Genomic DNA, 19,745 nt, shown 5'->3' on the forward strand with positions numbered 1-19,745 from the left:
TGGCCCTATTACCTTTCACCCTAAAAGGTCTCTTAGTCATCTTGCCTTCCAAGCAGGATTCACACGTGGAAAATGATTCAGTATCTAGTCCTTTAAGAAGGTCTTGATCCACGAGAGTTTGAATCCTCCTTTGGTTGGCATGACCAAGTCTAAGGTGCCATAAGTACGTTTCGTTCATTGAACTTGAAGGTTCTTTTCCTTTCTTTGAAATTTTCGATGCATTATTGAGTTCTAATTTGCGATTATTAAATTGTGTAGATATGATTGTGTACAGATTGTTTTCCATGATACCACGACAGATATAAGAACCATCTTTACTAATAACACAACTGTCATTAAAAGAAATCGAATATCCATCAAAAATCAATTTAGAAGCTGAAATTAAATTTCTTCTAAAAGAAGGTATCAACAAAACATTCTTCATAACAAAAAATCTATCACTACTAAAACGCAAATATACGTCTCCCACTGCTACGGCCGCCACTTTAGTAGCGTCGCCCAGCTGGACTTCGATCTCTCCATCATATAACCGTCTTGTCACCTGCATTAAGTCAGGATCAAAACAAATATGATCAGTCTCTCCAGTGTCTATAACCCAAGTATGAGATGAAATCGAAGCCAAACATGACTCGACAACTAGAGCTCGGTGCATACCTGAAGACTTACCCTTTTTAGGGCAGTCTGGCTTCCAATGCCCCTTCTCTCCACACCTAAAACACTTTCTTGTTTGCTTCATTCCCGACCTCCTCTTTTACTTTCCCTTAGCTTCCTTAGGTGCAACCTGGTTCGTCACTTTTCTCTTTCCTGCGCCAGGCCTAGGGCCAGAGGAACGATGTGACGAACTAACCATCACAGCCTTAGCTTGGTTCATGAGATCCTCTGCCGACTGAAGTTCAGTCAACAACTCAGCCAAGGTGTAATTTCTCTTGTTCATCTCAAAGTTGAGCTTGAACTGCTGAAAGCTAGGGGGCAGACTCTGAAGGATGATAGTAACATGGGACTCGGCATCAATGACGCCTCCCAAAACCACAATTTGATTGAGGTGGCTCATCATCTCGAGGACATGGTCCCGCACAGACGAGCCTTCCTTCATAGTCTTGCACATGATACTTCGAAAGGCTTGAGACTTAGCCGTTCGATTCTGAGTACCAAAGAGATTTGTGAGATTTTGCATAATATCTGCGGCAGTCGCCATGGCGGTATGCTGATGTCTAAGCACTGTTGACATGGAGGCCAACGTATAACACTTAGCCATCTCATTCGCCTTGTGCCACTGTCTATGTGTATCTCGCATTGCCTGTGCGGCGTTAGCCGCCGCACTGGGGGCCGTGGAGTAGTGAGCACAAATTTGTACTCATCAGCCGTGAGAACGATGTCCAAATTTTGTTTCCATTCTATGTAATTTTGGCCCTCGAGTTTGTTTTCTTTAAGAATTGTAGAAAGAGGATTGAGTGACATGTTGACGATTTAGTTTGCACTGCAAAACATAATATTTACTATTTGTCATAAACTTATGTGATGAAATTGAGGAGATTAACCATAAAACTTTTCAAATTCTCACAACTGTAAAATTAAAATTTTGTACCCTCAAGCAGAGGTCAATACGCATTAAAATTTTAACATTTTTACTGGTCACAACACCGATGAATAGTCCAGAGACCGCAGCACGGCATGGCCGACAAATGTTGCCTAAGCACGGCCATCAGATTTAGCATTACAGTATCTCGTTTCTACAACACACTCCCATAACAATGCTCATGCGTTGATAACAAGACCAAGCTATCTCGTAAATTCTGTTTGAACTTCTGAAACTTGTAATTTCTTAGGATTATTGTCCCCACAGCATGGGTGGCGATAATATTGGAAACGACTTTCTAGTCCATACTATTTACATTTGAGAAGTCCACCTATATGAACTCGCTATTTCTTAGGATTATTGTCCCCACAGCATGGGTGGCGATAAGATTCAGAAATTAGCTTCATAAGTTGTGGACCAATCGATGGAGACCATATACAAACTTAGTTCGTAATTATCGCATAGATATTTAAGTTATGGTTTTTCATTAATTATCCTTAGCCTTAGTGCATATTAAAGGCTTAATTAAATTCTGTTGGTATTTAATTGACTGGATAATTAAATCTTTTATAATCTTTTAAACATCTTATTAAAGGATAATATAAGATTTATGTCTTCTATAAGATTTATCTAAAATAATTAATTATTTATATCTTTGACTGACATGAAGAAATAAACTTTAAACTTCTAGATATATAATGTAATTAGGAAACTATTAAATTATGCCTGTCCATATCATCTAGGATAAAATATATCCATAGATATGGTCAATAATCTAAATATTCCTAAAATCTAGGAAAATCTTCCCAAAATATTTTATTTCCATTAAATAATAATATTTTAATGATATCTTTTAATTATGGAATCAAATAATCATTAAAATAATATTTTATCGTTATCTCGTGATCGAGGTTCGCACGATCAACGACGATGAGATTTCCAACGAAGGTCTAGCCGGAACGGCGGCTGGCCGTCCAGCCCTCACCGGAAAATGCTTCCGCCCTACTTCTCCGGTGTGAATACGCCATGCATCGCGACGGTGCAAGCTGCATCGTCGCGCTCCCTCCGTCGACGTCAGCCAGCACGCGGCTATTGCCACGCTTCTCCGGCGAACATCATCTGCTGCCGTTCGTCTTCGCCGGAACCAGCAGCCGCTGCTAGCGGCATCGCAGATCTCGGTTCAGTGACGATCAGCCAAGGCTCGACTAGGGTTAGGGTTCGGTTAGGGTTAGGGTTTCTTGGCGGTGGAACCGCCGCTGCTCTCGGACGAGCAGCAGTTTCCGGCGACCACCACCATTGTCATTCGCCGTCAAGTCCGGGGAGTGCAGTGACCGCGGTCTTGCCGGCGGTGTGCACGAGTCCACCCTAATCTGCGCGACGCCGGTTGATCACCTCCGAAACTCCTACTCACTCGACAACCCTAATTGGATCGCATGTCGCGCGATTCGACTCGGCGCAAGCGTCGACGAATCGCACGTCTCGTGCGTTCCAAATATTTGAGTTCTTTGTTTCGATTGTTCTTGAGTTCATCATGCATAAAAATATAACAACTAAAACAAGAACATGCTTCGAAAACAAAAACACATGCATACATGAATTTCGCGAAATTTAAATCCAACCAATCAGAGCCAAAGACTGGCTCTGATACCAATTGAAGGGTTTGGCAGCGGAAGCGCTCATATAAATCAATTACATAATAATTCTGATCAATTTAGCAGATTATTTAGACAAATTCTATTCGCGTAATTATCACATGTATCATGCTCATAACTCAAATAAAACATGCTTTAAATTAATTGAAACCTAAAACATGCTTTTCTACGGTTTAACCATTATACCTTGATGATTCTCCAAAGACTCGAAGATAGCTAGCGCCTTCTTCACGTGAAGATCTTTAGTACAAAACCACGAATCTTCTGTCTGGTTTCCGGACTGTAAACTGATATCAGGGTGGTCTGATCTCACCAGTATACTAGGACTTAAATAAAGAAGACGGAAAATCAATCCCTCGAAGAAGAGGAAAAATCGTCCTCTTGCTAGAAAGAGAGAGGGACGAAATTTTGGAAGAAAAATAATGTGTGTTTTCTGTCTCCTTTATTCTCCTATTTATAATAAGTCACATATTGGGCCCAGACAGGGATCTATGGAAGGCTTTGGATATGGGCTCCTCTAATTAACTTTTTATTAATTAAATTAAACCCAATTTAATTTAAGCTTATACTTGGAATATTACGAGCAGCCACTACAGAAGTAATATTGCACTCCCCATCCAATTCCGAAATTATAAGTACTTCGGGTTTCCATTTCTTGATATTTATTTCCCACGCTTAAGATAAGACCATCCATTAATTAATTATTGTCTGCTATGGACTTAATTAATTAATATCTTATTTATTCCAAGAGAGGACTCAGCAAGAAAATCTTATTTATTATTCATAGAGTAATTAAACTCCCACTAGCTAGGTTCTGAATAATAAAATCTTATTTCAAGCTTCTCTTGAGGATGTTATCAAACGAGACTCACCTCGCGCACGATTCAACATAATAGCAATCTTAGCACCGCTAGATATTAATCATCACTACCCAATATACCAGGCTTATTGGGTTGCGAAAAACCCGCACCATTTGGTAAGTCAAAGTAGTGCATAATCAATACCGTATGCTCAATGCTAACGTACATTGATTAAGAAATAATAATTTACGAGACCTCGTCTTTCAGTAGATAGCATAAAGACTGTCTCGCTGTTAGATCCATTCAGTGATATACCACACCAACATCATCTTATTTCAGTAAGGCTTAGTATTAATCGGGCTGACATTGCAACCTTTCACGATAGGTAGTCTAAGCCTATCTAGGTTGTGAAATTCTTCTTTTTCTTTGTTCAAAACTGACCGTGTTACCTTAAAGTGAACGACGCCCACAACTGGTCTACTAAAACAAAGACTTAGACTTTGTTAAGTTACTTATACATTTAAACATGTAATAAACATACATTAAATGTAAAACATAACAACATTATGACAAAAATAATCTGTTTATTCCTTGAGGTGCCGCCTTGCGAGGGCAGCCTGGTTTTCCCTAATAAGAAAAAGTTGAAAGTATTAAAGGTTAGCAGCTGTAAGTTATTTGTACCAAGAATAGTTTCAAAGTAAAAATAACAACCTTTTCCTCTGGTGGCTTGAAAACCGCTCGTTTCGTACGCTCTCTTCATTCTCCTTTTTAAATTGTTGTGGACTACTCAAGTTGGATTGTCGACCTGATCAAGCCAGGATATTTCTGCCTGCTACATGCAAAATGCGGGTGAGTGGATCAGATAGAAGCTCAAGCTGATAACTCGCTTACTCCGACTCGAGTGAGATGAAACGAGGAGCTAAAAGGAGTGTTTTCAAAAACCTTAACCCACTAATACTATTTAACTAGTATAGGGAAGTAAGGATCAATCCATTAGAGATGAGACGTTGAACATTTGTTTCCATGACACGACTTGGGGCTTGGCTGCTGCCACGCTTCTAAGGGGTGGGTGAAATTAACTACTGGACTTTGGAAAATAAACTAAACTGAACAACTTAACTGACGAAACTAAACTACTTGATCAACTCAATTGACATTTCCATAAATGGACAAACAGAATAAACGGGGACTGTCATTCCCCTGCAAAAAGCACTGTAAAGTAAAAACTTTTTTAACAACTTCATCTTCTTTAACAAATCAACATGGAAAACAGGGTAGATAATAGATCTGGGAAGTTAAGGAACTACGTAAAAACAAGAACTAAACCATGCTCATGTAAGGAACTAAACAAACACTACTAGATCTAAACATATTAAGATGACTCAAACATAAAAATCAGATCTAAACAAATCAAAACAGAACAAGACACTTCTAAGCTAAGACACGAAACACAAAACGTGAAATGAAAGCAGATCTGACATATTAAGCGTAAAACAAAACACAAAAGCTGGAAATGAAAACATAACTTCGAATTTAACTAAAACAAAACATAAGAACGTCGATTACATCAAAAGTAAACTAGAAATAAGCAAGGAAAGCAGGAAATTGTTTCATCACCCCTTCCCGAGGTGGAATAGCAAGAACATAAACTGAAACTGTGTAGAAACTAAACACCGAACACCGATTAAAACTGAACTAAGCTAGGACCAAGTGTGTGCATGCGAGAAATCAAGAACAAGAAAGGAAATGAGCTCCGATTTCAGCCTAGAAGAGAGCTAAAACCCTAAACTACTCTAAGAAAGCATTTTGAGAACCCCCCTAAACTACTGGCTGAAAAACTAAAGGAACTGGGGGGAACTCCATTTTCTTCATGTGTTGGGCTTCCTTTATATAGGGAGTATAGGGAGGCGTAGGGCTCTAATCCCTAGGGTACCACCTCTCTGAATTGTCAATGCTGCCCTTCACACTTGTAAGTACTTTTAAGTGGGGTCTCTCACTTCCTCTTCTAATGCCGAACTCTAGTTGGCTTCGTTAGAATGTTGACTTGATCAGCTCAGTGCCGTCGTTTTCTCCTTCTTTTCTTGATTCTTGCTTTCGCCCACATGATTTGTGCTATCTTCTGAATTTTGGCGAATTTCACACACACCTGGATAAAAAATGGTTGTTAGTTCATGGATTTGGGTGCAGTTTTACTATGGAACGCATGCATGAACGAGCCTCATTATGGCCTTGCAACTGGATTATTTTTGCATGATCTAATATTGTGCCCCTGCTGAAGACATCTTTGACAAGTCATGACACAGATCATGCGAAGCTTGTGTGGCTTTGATGGATCCTTCTCAAATGGGTCTGCTTTTCTCAATTTCTTGGGTCTGCCAGGCATCTTCTTAGCCGGAGGTGGCTTGACTTTGTATCCTTCAGCATCAGGCCACATATTCTCACCATTCAAAGGTAAATGCCAAAACTGTGAGCCAACTTGTACTTCTCTACAGTATAGTACTCACTCACATATGATTCAACCTTCTCGTTCAAGAATGTAATCACTGAACACGCATGAATACAAGGGATTCCCGTAATATTCCAAACCCTACACCTACAAGACCTCAAAGAAGACCCCCTAAAGCTGGTGCTGCGATACAATAACGACTCTTATACATCAAATCCTCCACTTTTTTTCTTATCCTCGGACACAATACATCATGATTGTCATGCACCTCATGCATTTTCCTATAACATCTCTCCATCAACGAAGACCTAATGTCCTCTAACATGCTTATAACATGTTTAGCCTTGCATCCACAATGTATGCATTAAAGCTTTCACACTCATTGTTCAACATTGAATCACATTTCTGAACGGGAGTAATGAAAGCCTTACAGAATCTGGTGAAGCTTTTGGTCATTAGAAGAGCAAAGGCATCAGGAATTTTCTTCTCAAACTCATTGCATGCTGATACGCTCGGATTTTTGCACTATTTTAAGGCCATTATTTGGTCCGTTTTTTATGTCAAAGTCACTCTACATGTCCAATAATTGCATATTTTATACATTTTGGTATTTTGACGTGTTTTGTGAGAAATGTGCATATTTGAGCTGAAAAGGGAGGATGCCTTTGCTCTTCTAATGACCAAAAACTTCACCAGATTCTGTAAGGCTTTCATTACTCCCGTTCAGAAATGTGATTCAATGTTGAACAATGTGTGTGAAAGCTTTAATGCATACATTGTGGATGCAAGGCTAAACATGTTATAAGCATGTTAGAGGACATTAGGTCTTCGTTGATGGAGAGATGTTATAGGAAAATGCATGAAGGAATTTCCTTCTCAAACTCATTGCATGTTGATACGCTCGGATTTTGCACTATTTTAAGGCCATTATTTGGTCCGTTTTTTATGTCAAAGTCACTCTACATGTCCAATAATTGCATATTTTATACATTTTGGTATTTTGACGTGTTTTGTGAGAAATGTGCATATTTGAGCCGAAAAGGGAGTCAAAACGCAAAGTTTGGAAATCTGGAGTTCAGACGGCGACCGCCGACCGCCGCAAGGTGTATGGCGACCGTCGGCGCCCGGCGGTCAGTGATGTGTAGCGGCCCATCTCGGAAAATCATGCTTGGAAAAGAGTCTCGTCCGGCGACCGCCCGAGGACAGGCGGCGGCCAGCCGCCAAAGAGACAAAGGCTCTCTGGACTGCGGTGCGGCGGCCCAACGAGGAATGACTTTCCCCTATAAATAACCTCAAGATTTATCAAAAGAGAGCTTCTTTTTGCAACATAAATTCCTAAAGACTAAAAGCTAGAGTACGTCATTGTGCAAGGAGTTGAAGAAGGATTTCAAGAACATCAAGAACGACAAGGATTCAACCTACAGGTTTTATTTGCTTTAGTTTTATGTTCAAATTGTCTTCCCTTCAATCTATGTGTTTAGCTTATTCCATTATGTGTAACTAAACTCATAGGATTCTATGGATGTGTTCGTAACGACTTTGGTTATACAATTCCAGTTTTCTATTTAATATCCATTTTGTTTTTACTTTGTTTCTTCCATAAGTTAATTTGATGCTTCATGATTGAGTGACACAATTATGATTGATTTAATATAACTTGCTTCATAACTGTGAGATAGTTCTAGTGAGTTAGGTCCACTTAGTAGACGCTACAGTTAGCTTCCTTTAAAACGGCACTGTTAGTTGAGAGTGAGGACTTTTCAAGGGTCTTAGGAGCTTTTTGGAGTTATGTGTTAGAATTGACAACACTAATGTTAGTAATCAACGTTTGCATCGCATGAGCATAAGCTAGGTGACTCGTTCTATCAAAGTAATAATTGTGCTAGGGTATTGTAGTTTGGAATTTTTATAACCATAACTGTGAACGCACATCCCTGGAATTCCCCATATCTCTATACTTTTATCTCTGCGAGTTATCTGCAATTAGTTATTATTTGCTTTCTATTTTTTTTATTTTCAAAAATTTCCAAAAACTTTCGGTTCTCCTGATAGACACTTTGTGTTTGTTTCCCCCGTGTTTGATATCCAGTACTGACCTTTAGCTATATTATTCCTACTCTATATACTTGCAGGTATTTATAGTGCTAAAAAAATAGTACATCACATGCTGCCCAGTATTCCTCAACATACATGCTGATGGGGTCTGGCGCCCCTTGCACAGCAGAAGACTTGTACAAATAAATAAATCAGACACGGATCTATTTGACCGATTATGCGATTAATCAATTCACATGTTAAACAGATAATTGCATGCTAGAATGCAAATAATTCATGCTCAAAGAAAGTAAATCCTAAAACATGAATTCTACGGTTTAGAGTTACCGATTTGATTCTACAAAGAATCGTCGATTGCTCGCGCCTTCTCCATGTGATGATCTTCAATACTAGACCACGAATCTTCTCTCTGGTTCCCGAACTGTATCTCGATATCAGGGTGGGCTGATCTTATCAAAATACTAGGACTCGAATAAAGAAGACAGAAGAAATCCTTTTGGGAAAAGGAGTAGAAATCGAAATCTCCTTCAGCTAGGGGGGGGGGGCCGAAAATTTCGAAAATTTCAAGTATGAAAATTGTGATTCTTCTGTCTCCTTTATTCTCCTATTTATATGAAGTTCCTTATGGGCCCAGACAGGGATCTATGGAAGGTTTTGGATATGGGCTCGCCCAATTAGCTTTTTACTAATTAAATTGAACCCACAATTTAATACAAGCTTATATTGGAATATTACGAGCAGCCACTACAGAAGTAATATTGAACTCTCCCCATCCAAATCCGAAATTATAAGTAATCCGGGTTTCCATTATTTATATTATTTATTTCCCGCGCTTAAGATATAAATGTCCATTAATTAATTAATGTCTGCTATGGACTTAATTAATCAACATCTCATTAATTCCAAGAGTGGACTTAGCAAGAAACACTTATTTATTATTCATAGAGTAATAAAACTCCAACTGGCCAGTTTCCGAATAATAAAACCTTGTTCAAGCTCCTCTTGAGGACATTATGAAACGAGACTTACCTCGCGCACGATTCAACATAATAGCAATCCTAGCACCGCTAGATATTAATCACCACTACCCAATATATCAAGGATTATTGGGTTGCGAAAAACCCGCACCATTTGATAAGTCAAAGTAGTGCATAATCAATACCGTATGCTCAATGCTAACGTATGTAGATTAAGAAATAGTATTTTATCAAGACCTAGTCTTTCAGTAGATAGCATAAAGACACATCTTGCTGTTAGATCCATTCAGTGCTATTCCACACCAACGTCATCTTATTTCAGTAAGGCTTAGAAATAATCGGACTGACATTGCAACCTTTCACGATAGGTAGTCTAAGCCTATCTGGGTTGTGAAATTCTTCTTTTCTTTTGCAAAGCCATGCATAGAACCGACTGTGTTACCTTAAAGTGGACGACGCCCACAACCAGTCTACTAAGCAAAAGACTTAGACTTTGTTTGCTTCTTATACATTCAAATGTTTATAAAACATCTTCTAAATGCACAAGCAAACACAATGTAATAATATACTGATTCTATTCGTGCGAAACTGCTCGAATAATACTGAATCGGGTTAAAAGTTGATTATAGAGTTTTACGTATACAAGCAAGATTCTATTAGAGCGAAACTTGCTCGAAACATGCTTTTCAGTATACCAAACCTAACACATGCTCCTAACCACTCCCCAGAAAAGACTCTTCAGTGTTGGGGCCTTGTGAGACTTCTTCAAATTCGAATACACATACCTTGCGCAATTTCTATGTTCGGCCAGAGGAATGAATTCCTTAACAACATTCTCCAAGCCCTGGTATGAATAATGCTTAAATTTGTAAATATGAATGCATTTGGTTGAATAAGTACCTTTTGCTGGTCACTAATTATGGTGATTCCAACACCTTCTCCCAAGTCCAAATCTTCCGCAAGAATCCCTAGGAACCATTTCCAGTTGGCCTCATTCTCAGCCTGAACAACCGCCCACGCAATTGGGAACATTTGATTGTCAGGATGGAACCTCCTAAGTAAGTCTTTAGAAATGCATCATCTAGCCCTTACTCTTTTGCAGCTGAAGATACGGATTGTCAGTGTGTGCACAGAAAAGAATAACAAGTTTCCTAGGTCCAGCAAATCCACTAGATCACAAGGTCTAGGAACCCACTGGTCGTCGGACACACAGAGCACTTCTTCAAAAACCCTCAACCACTTATACTAAAACTTAGCACAGGGAAGTAGGGATCGATCCCACAGAGATGGATGCGTAATGAACATGCTCAAGGATTTGGAAACTATTTTTGGGTTGGCTGCTGCCACGCATTTTTTCTTGGGTTGAGGAAATTAGACTAACTTGAGATTTTAAACTGCTACGCTAACAGCTAGATCTAGGCAAAACAGAAATCATGCACGTAAACTAGAACCGAGACAATCGCTAGATCTAAGAAACTATTCTAAATTACCTAGATCTGGGAAATAAACTGACGGTGGGGACCATGACTGAAAAAGCAGAGTACGGACGAAAATCTGGAAAAACAATTAACTAAAGTACTAACTAACAGCGACATCATCTTCTCCAACCAATTGCACAAAAACTCAGAAGAAACAGGTATGAGCGTAATCGGAAAAACAGAGCAGACTAGAATTAAGCAATTTAACGAAGAACAATTGAGAACTAAACAGATCTATGGCTACTAGACGAAGTAAAACAGAACGGAAATAGAAAACTCAAAAATCCATGCACAACTTGAAATCCCCTGTTCAGATCCAACCTCGGATGCTAAATCCACTCCGGATCCAAGCATCCGACACAAACTCCGGCCAAAAACATTCCATAACTACAAAATCACCAAATAACCTCCGATCAACAACAACACCACAGATCTACCGCCAAATTCCCTAGATCAAGCACCAAAGTGACAAAAAAAACAGAGATTAACATGCAACTTGCCGAAATAAAACTCCAAACAACAGGATTAACGTAGATCAACACGAGATAACACAAATATAACAGAAACTAAAGGAATGCGTAGATAATCAGTAACATCAACAACCAAATCGACTTCCCAAAGTGAAGTTCGAACGAAATAAAGTGCAAAAGAACCGAAAGTAAATAGATTGTATCTTCGCCCTCACGCGGACGGTGTTACGACGGACTTCCTCTGAAGATGAGACCCCTTAAAACCCTAAACTACCCCAGAACTCCCATTTCCCAAGTGTGTGTGTTGTGTGTGAGCTAAGAGCGAAAAGATTGTATATGTTGTGTGTTGCATGCTCCTCTATTTATAGGCGTTGAAGTGGGGCCCAGCGAGGTATAGATAGACTTTGTTGCCCTCAGCTATTGACTCCCTTCTTCTAGCCTCCTTTTCCTTCAATTCTGCTCACTTTTCCTTCATTCCTTCGCTAGTCCGTTTCCTCCAGCGTCTCCTGGATCTAGCGATTCTGTCACACACCTGGCTTAAAAACTGTGTTAGATCCAGTAAAATATAGTGCTTTTCACCATATAACCGATGCATGAAATTAGCCTTATCAGCAGCCCATCATAAAACCCTTCCTCGACCCTCTAAACCCAATGTAAATACCCTTGAACACAGACCGAATGCCAACATCAATCTCAAACCTACCTTCTTTATCTACCCTCATCAACTCAAGAACATAACTCCTAAGCTTTGCATAATGCTCCTCTAACGATCCTGTCAACAATTCAATTATCTTCTACTTGGCATTGTACAACTTCCACTTGGATGCATCATGTCCAAACCTCTGCACTAAGTCTGCACGGAGCTCCTTCACAGTTGTGTCAAGCTTAAGCCTTAACACAGTCAAATACCTCCTAGCAATCCAATTTGCTTAAACTATTTTATTTCTCATGTTCCTAGAGCAAGTATGTTCAAACTTGACTCTTGACATTAGAAATTCCCCAACAGCGCTACTGAAACTCCCATAGCACCTCCACTTGCACGGTTTCTTACTTTTAGGTTCCACTTTGGTCTTACTGGCCCGTTTAAAGCGTATTTCCCATCCATTTTCAATTGCATTATTGGTCAAGGCGTCCCTAAATTGGAATCCATCCATAAATCTCATTCCATGAGTAAATTTCAATGTCTTGTGGTCACACCTAGGATCATAGACACGCCTTCGATGTCTTTCTCTAATCTTTGAACGATCATCCTCCTCAAAAGTGAAATGAGAGACAAAATCCCCATCAGAATCAACATTATCTGAATCACCACATCCCTCTGTAGTTTTGTTGACTCCAACATTAGGATGAATACCATTAAACAGATCATTTGTTATGATCCTCAAATTTGATTTCTTAAATTTGTCTCTAGCTTGGATATATTCATCATCATCTGAGATAAATCCATCCAAGCTGGACTAATCCGTGTCATCTTCTCTATCAGTAGATGGAATGTAGCTCCCATCATCAAACTCATCTCAGTCTTCATTATGTTGACCCCCCTCTTCCTCTCCATTCTCCAAGCTAGGCCAATCATCATCTCCCTCAGACTCATCCTCACCGTACCCATCACCATCTTCAGAATCATCCTCATCGCCCCCATCATAGTCTACCTCAAGTTCATCCACTCCCTCATCAGCATGCTTTCCTCCGACACTGCCCCTAACCTCTTCAACTTGTGCTTCACCAAGCTCTCCACCAACAACATACATATGCAGTACACATATTCCTAATTCATGATATGATAACATCCGCCTAACATCTCTCTTTTTCATACTATTTGGCACTGTAAATGCAACCCTACTCCATTTACCATAAGCCAATTGCTTAATCTCATCAATCAAGTCAAAATAATCAAATCTATTAGCATCAAGTGGGATTTAAATGTTTCCTCCCTACCAATATATACCTCCAACGCTCCATCATTCACCATATTTCCACCATGAAGGAATTGTACAGTAAAATCATCCCCGCAAAGAGGCAAAATCATCATATTCAATGCTATACAATATATATTCATTTCCAATTGCACAAAATCAGAACAATATTTGCACAACGTACAAGCCAAAACCATATATAAAACAAATGCATAAAAAACCCTAGAAGACTTAAATGCACAAAAACCCTAGACAACCCAAATGCACAACAAAACCCACAAAAAAACCCTAAAGAAATAAAAAAAAAAAATGTCTTGTTTTAAAAGGAAACACTATATACCCTACACCAGTAAAAGAACCCGACAAACACATAATATTTTCAATTCTTTAAACGAAATGGGGCCTGAGACATCCGATAAACACAAAATAATTTCAATTCTTTTAATGAAAGTGGGGACGTTGTCGAAAAAGACCGCACCGGTATGACATAGCCGACGGTCGGGACCACACCAGTAAAAGAACCTGACCAAATTCCACCTTCTTCAATAACCCACGCTTAACGCGGAAATCCACTCATTGTGCGCACACCTTCCTCCCGAATCGGAGAATCGAATCAAAGCTTTGGCAGACAAAAATCCCCAAATATGCGAGAGAGAAGGAAGAAGATTGATGGATGAAAACCCCTAACTTGACGAATTTGATTTGAGCTATTTGTTTAAGTTTTTTGTCTTATTTAAGTTGTATTTTTGTGAATATTTATTTAAGTTGTATTTATTTAAGGGATAAATGTGTGATTGTATGTAGTAATTTGCCAAATAGGATCCAAGTAATCACTTTAATGACAAATAGGATTAAATTGACACATAGACAAACCGGGTTTGGTCGTTGACCTGCCAGGGGAAATAGCAAACGGTGTGAAGGTTCGTGCTTTTAAAATCCAATCTCATAGTTCGTGGGAAAAATCGTAATTCGGTGAAAGTTTTTGATTTTTAAATCCAAAAACCCATAGATCAAATAATAAGATGTGATCATTTAGAATAAATATATTCATGCAATATCACATGTTGCATGCGAAGAACGTTAAATAATTAACGTGATAGACATGATAAACCTAAAAACATGAATTATACAAGTAGAGAATTGCACCTTCAAGATCCTCCAAAGAATCGAAGTGACTCCCACAGTTTCTTAAACTTTTAGTTTGATCTCATAATGGGCTAAGCGTATCATATCTAGATTTTAAACAGAAATGAGACAAAATCACATCAAAGAGAAAAGAGAAAAATAAAACGATTTCTCTCTGCTCTATATAGTTAAGTTGGGCATTCTAACTCTCGTCTATTCACATATTTATATAGTTAAGTTGGGTCATATCAGTGATCTAAGGAGGTTTGGAGTTCAGCTACACCTATATGACGTTTAATTATTTAAATTAAACCCCAATTTAATTCAGCTCAAATAGAATATTAATATCAACCAATATAGTAAAAATAATATTGATTTTCCATTCAAATAAGAGATTATTAACTACAATTTGTTATTGTGGCAATTAATTAACATATTTTCCAAGTGTAGTCTAGATAAGAATTATCATTGATTATTCGTGGAATAAATTCCAACTGACCAATTTTCTTAACAATAAAACCTTATTTCGAACAACTCTTTAGTATATTATAAGTCAAACTTAGTTGGTACGTTATTCAATATAATAACAATCTTAGCATCACTAAAAACTGATCACCACTACCTAAGCTATCACGATTCTTGGATTACTATGAACTCTCACTTTTAAAAAAATCAAAGTAGTGCACATTCAATATTGTATGCCCAAAGTTAAATATATTAATTAAAAAATAATAATCATGGAGACCTTGTCGTTTAGTGAATATAGCAAAAAAAACTTATCTCATTGTTAGATCTATTTAGTGTTATACCATACCAGTGTTATTTATTTCCTACAGCAAGGAAACAGGCAGACTGAGACTAAAACCTTTTGCTATAGGTTGCCAAGACTATTTCTCTTTTGCAAAGAACTATTGAGTTACCTACTGTGAACGACACACACAATCAGTCTACTTCAACTAAAGAATTCAACTTGTTTGTTTTTAATACAGTTTTTATAATGTACTCCATTCGTCCCACTTTAGGAGTCACAATTGAAATATTCCATAAATGGTAATAGGCTACACATTCCACTAACTTTTTTCCACTCACATTTTATTATAAAATATACTCCCTCTGTCCCATTAGAAATGAAACATTTTCCTTTTTAGTTTGTTCCATTAAAAATGAAATGTTTCTAAAAATGGAAACAATTCTCTATCTACTTTTTCTTCTCTCTTACTTTACTCTCTCTTCATTAACTCACAAAACAACACTACCTAAAATCTTGTGCCGAAAAGCAAATATTGCATATTTAATGGGACGGAGGGAGTATAAAAGTAGGATCCACATTCTACTATTTTTTTTACCAATTTTTTTTATATTTCTTAAAACTCGTGTCGAACTCAAATGAGATTCCTAAAGTGAGACGTAGCGAGTAACATCTTAAAAACACAACAAAAAAAGTTCAATTACTGACTATGGCAATCCCTCGGTAATTACTAAAGAAATTACCAACTAAAAACGGTGTTACCGTCGGTCTCAATGAATTACCGCGGAATTTCTCTGTGGTCCATAGCTTAAAGGAAATTACTTACGTGTAAATTAGCCACATAATTTTCCATCAGTAATCCGTCGGTAACACAGCTTACCAACAGAAAAAATTGAATTATTTCTGTTTAGTGAAATATACTAACATAACATATTTGTAACAAAATTTTCATTTTCATTGGTTTGAAAATAAACAAATAGAGCGACCAAGACGGTGACAAAGCTAGAGTTAACAATGAGGCAAGGACGACGAGTGGAGAAATGGAGGTAGGTTCCAATGATATGAACAGGCAATAGCTCCCATGTTCAAAGTATTCTTAGTAGAGGAAAATAGTGACATAAAGAACCACTAGTATACTAGCCAAATCAACTAACTGTTATTTTCTATTTATTTTATGGGAAACTAATGTTTATTATACAGTATCACAGTAATCTGCTGGTAACATTTGTATAAGAAATCCGCTGATAAAATTCTTCCAATATACAGATATTTTTTGTTTTTTAAAAATAATATAATGTGGTCTTCAATGCAGTGAACTCATACAGTTTTGAAGGCTATATTATTTGTAGGGGCCCAATTTCGTGAAGCCCAACTTTTGAAGATCCTTTAGGCCTGAATGTATCTGTGTTAAATTTTGATTAAACAAAAAACAAAACTATTACCCACCAATATTATAATTTAGATTACAGTCGCTAAATTTATTACAAAACACAATATTATGAAGTCACAGTTTTGATTAAAATTGGATGTTGAAAATAAGATTACAACTATTTTGGGTTGTTCCACCATGCTTCATCCACTAAAATGTCAAAAGTTTTCTTTGTGGAATACGAATTTGGTTGAGGTCTTGTGAGTAAAATCATGAGTTAACTTTCTTAGATCTCTCACCCGTGCCGGTCCCCCACAATAAAACACTCCTGCATGAATTATCATCAGCATTTTTCAGTCATTAAGTGACGTTTTTATTCAGAACATATATAATCAAAGGAATACAGTACTTATCTAGGACAATCACGACTTAGATGCATAACGAGAATACAAATTTAGTTTACTATAAGAGGTATATAGTTCACTATAAAGGCGTTTTAGTTCACAACAAGAATTTGAAACATGGAGTGAACCAAATTGCCATTATAGTGAACTAATCATTTCACAGAGTAAATAATTCTCTATAAATTATAGTGAACTAAATCACTCTTATAGTAAACTAAAATCGTTCTCATGGTGATCTAAATTCGTGTTCGTGTTCGTGTACGTGTTCTATAGTTATGCATTTATGATTAGTTTACGTTGATCATCTTCCTTCGCCTATATATTTATAATGATTGAGAATTAACACGCATGTTTCAGTTTGCATTTTTGAGTCATAACATAACAAATAAATTATATAAAACTATATAAACGAACTCACCAACTCTTGATTCTGGATGATTAAGAGCAATTCTCTTGTACACTGTCCTCCAATTGGGCCTAGCAAAACATGACTTAACCCTTGTCCCCGCAACAATGTCCACTCCATTTCTAGCATGGTTGATTGATTGAGGCATAGAGATCAAAGGCAGAACGGGCATTGCCTTCTTCATACACACTTGTGCAATAATTGTGCATTTCTATAACTCCCTTGTGATCCATTTCGACGACCTCATTCATTACACCCTTGAACCATTCGAATGTACCTTGTTCTTTAGTCATCCAATAGAAGTAAGCTTTTCTCGTCTTAAAATCGTGTTTATCGCTTCCAGACCCCATTTTTCTTCTGGGCACCGGGGCAACACATGCCTCCTCAATCGCATTCTCTTCGTCCTCCATGGTTGTTATATTGTTCATAATGTCTTTCACCACACTGATCATTGGGGTCGCCCCAATCCCTAACCCTATTAGTAGGACAACTTCATAGTCTTTGTAGTTTTGTGTTGGTGCTCCATAAGGACTGTCGATTAGTATTTTAGGAATACTGTACATTTAATATCAATAAGACAAAATCTTTTTATACAATTTTGAATATGACAATTATCTCATACTCCCTCCTTCGAGAGTCACATTTTGTCATTTCTGTTCGTCCCATAATAAAAGCTCTATTTCACTTTTACCATAAATGGTAATTAGGTCTCACATTTCACTAACTTATTTCACTCACATTTTATTATAAAACTAATACTCCCTATGTCCCTTAAATTTTGTCAAACTTTGATTGGGCGCGGGTTTTAAGAAATGTAACAGAAAGTAAGTTTAAAAAATAAGTTGAAAAAGTTAGTGGAGAGTGAGTTATACTTTTATATATTAGTTTTATGGCGTCTACTGTCAAAAATGTTAAAAAGTGAAATGTGACAAATTTTGTGGGACAAACGAAAATGAGAAAATGTAACAAAATTTAAGGGACAGAAGGAGTATAAAAAATGAGTCCATATTCCACTAACTATTTCTACTCATTATTTTTTATATTTCTTCAAATTTATCCACACCAAATATGATTTTTATTGAGGTATCGAGGGAGTATTACTTTAACATGCAACTAATCTTGAATGTACTCATTAGTTAAGCTTATCCATAACTCGTTTACCTAAGAACCTAAAAGGTGCTTCAAATTAACTAAATATTTAAAGGGAAATTAGTCTCTAAAATCATGAACTTTGCCTAAAATTTGGTATTTTCCATGAACGTTGAAATTGGTATATAATATCATGAACTTTGCATTTTATTTGGTATTTTCCACGGCATGTTTATTACTATATTTGACTAACTTACGAGACTTTTATCATACTTGACACAATTAAATCAACGTGGTTTTCAACGCGACTTTTTATGCTACATGTTATGAACTTAAAAAGTGGTTTCAAATATTATAAAACATATCACGGTTTCCTATGTTAAATAAGATTTTGATGAAAATATCTTATTTGAGTGAGTTCGGGAAATACCAAACATAATGCAAAGTTCGTGATATTATATACCAATTTCAAAGTTCATGAGAAATACCAAATTTTAGGCAAAGTTCACGGTTTTAGAGACCAATTTCCCATATTTAAATGATTAATTAGGTTCCCAAATATACATCTAGGGCCTACGTGTAATAGAACATTATTAGTGTTGTTTGTATAAATCTATAAAATTAGTACTTCCTCTATTCCTAATAATTTGTGAACATTTGACGTGACATGGATTTTAAGAAATGTAATAGAAAGTGAGTTAAAAAAATTAATGCATGTGAGTCCTATTTTTATATATTAGTTTTATAATAAAATGTGAGTGAGAATATTAAGTTAGTAGAATATGGATCCACTATAAAAAATGATAAAAGTGAAAGATCGATAAATTTTTAGGGATATACCAAATGGAATAATTGATAAATTTTCGATGATGGTTGGTGTAGTTTATTAGAATGAATCATGGAAACGACTTACTTGGGATTACTTTCAACTTCCAAGAAGTCGCCTCTAAGATGTTCGTCATTTCCTGTATTTGGTGGCTGACATACCTTACAAAGAATAGAACATATTACTAGAATTAGCCATACATTTTAAATCTGAACAAAAGATAAGTATTATAGAATATATGTTTAATATTTGAACATAACAGTCAATTATATCTATATGAACTGAAATTATATATTTTAAAATAACTATATATCTTACCTGAGCATAATCAACACTGAATAAAAGAAATTAAAAACAAAAAAAATATGGATAGAAAATTACAAGTGAAATTAGAAACATATATTAACT

At 36.9% G+C, this 19,745-nt stretch overlaps 2 pseudogenes; both read right to left on the reverse strand.

Moving 5' to 3' along the window:
- Window positions 1-6,249: 6,249 nt before the first annotated feature.
- LOC148928453 (uncharacterized) lies at window positions 6,250-12,617 on the reverse strand (annotated as a pseudogene).
- Window positions 12,618-16,830: 4,213 nt separating this feature from the next.
- Window positions 16,831-19,745, reverse strand: part of LOC125194987 (respiratory burst oxidase homolog protein C-like) — a 39,261-nt pseudogene continuing 36,346 nt past the window's right edge.

This window comes from Salvia hispanica, chromosome 4, assembly GCF_029641045.1.
Source record: "Salvia hispanica isolate PSC_SH4W2 chromosome 4, Shi_PSC_v1, whole genome shotgun sequence".
In the NCBI taxonomy this organism is placed as follows: Eukaryota; Viridiplantae; Streptophyta; class Magnoliopsida; order Lamiales; family Lamiaceae; genus Salvia; species Salvia hispanica.